This window comes from Alexandromys fortis, unplaced genomic scaffold (assembly GCF_014885135.2).
Source record: "Alexandromys fortis isolate MF-2015 unplaced genomic scaffold, M_Fortis_MF-2015_v1.1 scaffold_224, whole genome shotgun sequence".
NCBI lineage: Eukaryota > Metazoa > Chordata > Mammalia > Rodentia > Cricetidae > Alexandromys > Alexandromys fortis.
The window spans coordinates 392,155-397,745 of NW_026068104.1; the positions used below are offsets into that span (position 1 = coordinate 392,155).

The following is a 5,591-nucleotide window of genomic DNA, read 5'->3' on the forward strand; positions in this document are numbered from 1 at the left end:
CTCACTACTCTATGGCTTCTCCCAATTAGTAGATTAGTCATGTGTTGACACTTCTAGTCTCAGTCTAATGGCTTGTTTATTTAACTGATGGATGCTGCTCCCCATTTGAGGCCATTAGCATTTAAACAAAACAAAACAAAACTGCTGAGCCTGGCAAAGTGACACCGTGTTTACTGTTTTTTCCCTAGTGTTAAAAGTGAACATTTTCCAAATATGTATTTTGATGTGCTAACTGTCCCTAAAGAGAACTTCAGAGCAGCTCAGTAATCTCACGCAGCTCCAGTCCCACTCCCCTTAATCTCTGGTGAGGGGGATAAAAATCTTGACTAGCATGGAGGAAAGGGGATGGTGACAGTCTCAAGCTGATGAATAATCAGGGGGCAGAGGAACTGGGCTGGGCCTTGGGGATAAGCCTTGCAATATCCCCTCTCCAGCTTGAAGAGGGAATTTGGTATTTCTTGCCTGGACAATGAGAACATCTGTGCCAAGGCAGAGGAGGAGGCCCGGGCGATCCGAGGCATCTCTGCCGGAGTCTCTTGACACTGTCTGATTGTTACTGTTTCAGTTTCTGCTTGGATCACTGACCGCGTCCATTTAGAGCAGGCTGGTTTGGGTGAAGACAGTGTAGGGCTGAGGACGCACAGAGAACACAAACCCACTGGGGGTGGGGTGGGGTTATGAGGTGGGCAGAGAGTTTCACTAACCCAGAGTGACCAGGTTACAAATGAGCTGCTGCAAAGCACAGAGTGAATACATCCAGAAATGGGAGGGAGCAGTCTTTTCATTGCCCCCCAACCCCCCTCCGCAGTAATTGGTGTTGAAGGCGTCCAGTCTGTTTGCAGCCGCCTTCTTCTCCTGACAGGTTGGGGTTCAGCACGACCTTGGGACAAGCAGATGGAGAGTTACGGGTTTGTCCCTTATATGGGACAGTTTGTTTCACAGTGAGAAAACCCTGACTACCTACTTTTTTTCCGTTTCATTTGTAAACTTGGAACTGATGATTTTAAGTCTTCTTGCAAAGCACTCCCAGTAGTGGATGGTTCTAGCACCCATTGTGTTCAGTCAGCGACTGGAGCTATACCTGGCCCCACCGACTCTGCTTTGGATTGCAGATGAGCTAAAGCAGCTTCCTTAGTTGGCCATGACTCAGGTGCATTCACAGTTCTGGGGACTCAGAGGTAGGCATTTGCCTCCTGCATAATTACGTTCATCAGTTTCAAAAACCACTGGCTGCCCTTTCAAAAACCGTTCAGGCACCATGCTGTGCCTGGCACAAGTTAGTAATCCCGATCTGGTCCTGGCCCTGGCCAGTGTACAACCTTAAGTCACAAAAGGCGGGCAGTTAACAAACACATCCAGTTATCTGCCAATCACAAGAGATCTATTGAGCGAGCTAGGGTAAGGAACAGGGACCTTCTTCAAAGAGCTTCCAGTCTGGTGAGTAAATAAGGTCTTGGCTGCAGAGGATCGGGCAAGAGATACCGTCAACGTGGGCATTATGGAACAGACATGTTTTTAAGTAGTTATTGGCCTGTGATTGGGTTTTCTACTTAGGATACATCCCTCACCTGAGATGAAAGAGTTTAGTTCCAAGCCCTCCACCTGCCGACAGTTGATACAAATCCCAGAGGCATGGTCCCTCTGAAGGGCCAGAACCCGAGGCAGGGAGCTACCCACTTCCTCAAGCACTAGGCTGGGATGTGAATTCTCCATCTCCCTGGGTCGTCAGGGCTCTCACTGACGGGGCCAAATTGTCCATAACTAATAACTAAGGCTCCTAATGCTGGAGGGGGGTGTTGGGGAACGTCGTCCCAACCTCGGCCGGCTGAGCGCGAGTACTCAGGTGGTAGTTGCATACTGAAGGCACAGGTTTGGGGCGGAAGGCGGGAGGAGGCTCTAGGTAAAGACATCACTGGCATTCTGGTCGCAGTGTCACCCCTGGGCGCTCAGGGCAGGCCAGAGGAACAGCGCTCAGCCGATCCCTAAACACTTCCGACGGGCACCAGGTCCCGGGCGGGTTCCGAGGGCCGGGCTAAGTAGAGGCGGCCGGGCCCGCCCAGTTTGGGTTCCCGCTCTTGGGTTGTGGGTCTGCTCGTGAGGTGCCCGCGCAGGGCCGGGCTTCCCCGAGGGCGGGTTGCATGGTGCCCGGGGCAGAACGGCTTTGGGGCCTGGGCGAGGTAGCGAGGCAGGGCGGAGGGAGTAGTGCATGCGTGGGGAGAGCACGCGGGAGCTCGAGTCGCTGGCCCGGGAAGGGTGGGTCTGGGTTCCGCGGCGACTGTGGCGGGAGGAGCGAACCAGGGAACTAGGGAGGTGGGCCCGGCTGGAGGGCCTGAGCCACCGGGGGTGGGGGGGAGTGGGGGGGGGCGGAGCGCTGAGGGCGGAGATGGGGCCGCGGGAGGGAGGGGGCCGGCGGGGCGCGGCCAAGGGGCGGGGCGCCGGGACCTGGGGAAGATAAGAGCTTGCTCGTGGGGAGCGAAGGCGGGGGACTTAGAGACCAAAGAGGAGACAAAAGGACCGGGTGTGTGGGAGGGGCATAGACAAGCGGGGCTAGGGGAGGGGTGTCGGGGGACGCCTAACAGGGAGGGGTGTGGGGGGGGGTGGCTTGGGAGGAGCTTAGAGTGGGACGTGAAGGGACAACATAAGAGAGTGCGGGGGTACAGGGAAGGGGGGCAGGAGTGCTCCACCACGCTGGCCACGAAGGGGAGGGGACGCCGCGAAGTGGAGGCCGCTGGGAGGAATGGCCACACACAGGGAGGGAGGTCCTGGGGATGGATGGACAGTCCGCTAGAAAGAGAGACCGGGAGGCGAAGGGTGCACAGACTCTGGGAGAAAAGAACCTTTCGAGAACCCAAGGGTGGAGGCGGATGGGCGTGTATGGAGCGCAGAGGGCTGGGATTGAATGCTGCCCTTTGGGATGACCAAAAGACCAGTGGGGGCTGCAACAGACGGGACGGGGCTATCAAGGCAGTGCGAAAACTGCTCAGGGGAAAGTGGAACCTAGGAGGACTGCTATACGGTGGCGGGGGTGGCTTCGGGCTCGGCAGGAAGGCGCCACCACCGCCTTCTGCCCGTCCCCAGTGTGCCCCGCCCCGTCCGGGGGCCCTAAGGGCAGCGGCCTGGCCGTGGGGGAGCCGAGCCAGGGCGGTACCATTAGGAACGGAGAGGGAGGGTTGGGGGGAAGGGAGGAGCCAGGGGTCAGAACCCTGTTGGGGGCGGGAGGGGGGGCGCCACACCCTGGGAAAAAGGCTTGGGCACATCCAGAACCGACCAATCAGCAAGCAAAGCCGGGGTGGCGTCAAGGGGCAGCTTCGACCAATGAAAAGGAAGAACACTTCGGAGGTTCGGAGGAAGAAAAGGAAAAAAAAAAGCCCCATGAAACAACAATTGAATCCGTTTGGGGGCTTGGAAGACGGGGAGTGGGTGTCGTTTATGTCATGTACCCGTTTCTGCCCGCTCCTTTGAAGGATGGGTGGCTTACATCACTCTACTGCTTTGCAGCGCAAACAGCGCTCAGGAGGGTCCCGAGAAAGTAGACCAGGAATTGGCCACTTTTTGGTGGCGCTTCGATTTGGGGAGTGGGTTGCACAGAGGTGGCAGCTTTGTGCGTAAGAGTGAAAGAATGTTGAGGTATCTTAAATGGAGGCAGGAGAAGGTGGAAGTTTTCCATTCTCCTGCACTGGCTACTAATTTAAGTGTCAACTAGCGGAGCCGATTATGGACAATCTCAAGCCCGTGCATAACTTTAAAAAATGCCCTTTGGGCAGAGAACACTACTCATTATATTAATTTCCCGTGACAGCTAGTCCCAGGTACTTCCTGAGGACTGCTGGTAAGAACCAACCCACACAGTTACCACTCAGAATTTCAGAAAAAAAAAAGCTGATTTTTATTAATTTACTGTGTAACACAGGACTTACCTTCTACACTGAGATCTTTTGCCTGTAAAAACCAAGGTATTTGGGGTCTAAAACGCCCAGTGTTTGCGGTCTAAACATTTCAGAACTGCTTTGGAGTAGCACACTTGTCAAAGAGGCCCAGATGGAGAGGAGGGGTTGTAAAAAAAAAAAAAAAAAAAAAAAAAAAAAAAAAAAAAAAAAAAAAAAAACCAAAAAAACCCCACGGTAGCAATAGGTCCAGTGATTATAAATGTTCAAAGCTGAAACTATGTAAAATTGTGTACTTCTGTGTTTTTCTCAGAAAGGTTCCTAACTATCAGCATATTCTTAGCGTTTATGTCCTGTGTTACAAACTTATTATAAGGTTATGAGGGATGAGCCTCCGTGGGAGTGTGGTCCAGAACCTTTGTCATGCTAAGCACTTGCTCTACCACTGAGCTACACCTCCAGCTTTCCAGGTACTGTGATACAAAATGAGGCAAAAGTCAATGTTAACTACCATATGGCTAAATACTACTTGAATCAATGGTGAGGGCCTGGCTGGGTGAGTTAGAAAGGAAACATGTTTATTTCTGAAATTGCGTGTGTGCCTCTAACGTGAGGCTAAAGCTTCACTGTCTTGGTATGCAGGCATGCAAAAATGATTCTGATCTTCCACCTCTGGAGTGTCAGGGATTGCACTACAGCTCTAGAACACCTCCGTGGCCCCACTTTCAGGGGTTACTGGGAGAATCAAACCTGGGCCTTCTAGGTATGTAGGCTGGCACACTCGTGTTGTCTGACAAACTTTTCCTGGGGAGACTCAACACACGTCTACTCACCCCAGATAGGGAGCCCATGACAGACCAAAGGGGACACCACCTAAAGTTCAACTTGGTGAAAACCAGTAAGTTTTACTGGGGGTACTTACAGGATTATGGGTCGGGGGTCACTTGTAGGAGGGAAATGATTCAGCTGCATCGTCCAAGTCCACCCTGGCATGGGAACCTGAAGCACACTGCACAGCCTGCAGGCTGGAGAGTGTCCTTTCTGGGTGCCTCAGTTGCTCTAGACCTCTTCCAGATCTATTTAAGAGTCTGGAAATGGCAGCTTGGCTCTTTCCATCTGAGAGGGACTCCTAACTTTTATTACTTAGGCTGGCAGGAAGGGGGCTGAGTGAAATCTGGCCAGCTGCAGGGAGTTCCATAAGCTATTCTGAGTTGTTACCTTAATGCTTAAAGAGCTTCCTGCAGGATAGGGTGTTTATTTCTTGGAAGAAACAAAACTCCCCGCCACATCTCCCAAAAGTGATTCTCTACACAGCAACCTGAATGAGCAGGGAAGCTCGCAGATGCAAAAAGATTAAGTTTCAACTCCTGGGGTTAGGCCCCACTTCAGCTTGGTTCCATGACCAGCCAAGGGCAGGATTCAGCTGTGGCTTGTACATGCTGCTTCTAGATCCAGAGGTTAAACCACACAGTGCTTTATCAATCCCTCGTTATAAATTGGTATTCACAGTAGATCATGACTAATGGGTGATATGCATGAAACCAGTGATGTGGATAAGTTTCCTTCATTTTCATGACCAGCTACAAGTCTTGGTAAGGAAAGAAGGTGAAATTCCCCTTAGAAAGTGTTAAATAGAGAAGTACAAAGGCGGGGCATCCAAAGTGTCTAATTCAACAGGGAGATAATACAGACGGAGTCGAGTTATAA

At 52.2% G+C, this 5,591-nt stretch overlaps 1 long non-coding RNA gene across 1 annotated transcript in view; it reads left to right on the top strand.

Moving 5' to 3' along the window:
* The first annotated feature begins 1,346 nt into the window (after nt 1-1,346).
* LOC126489624 (uncharacterized) overlaps nt 1,347-5,591 on the top strand; it is a 64,580-nt gene continuing 60,335 nt past the window's right edge. Inside the window, exon 1 of the long non-coding RNA XR_007588968.1 lies at nt 1,347-1,437. This is a non-coding gene — a long non-coding RNA (uncharacterized lncRNA). The remainder of the gene's footprint in view (nt 1,438-5,591) is intronic.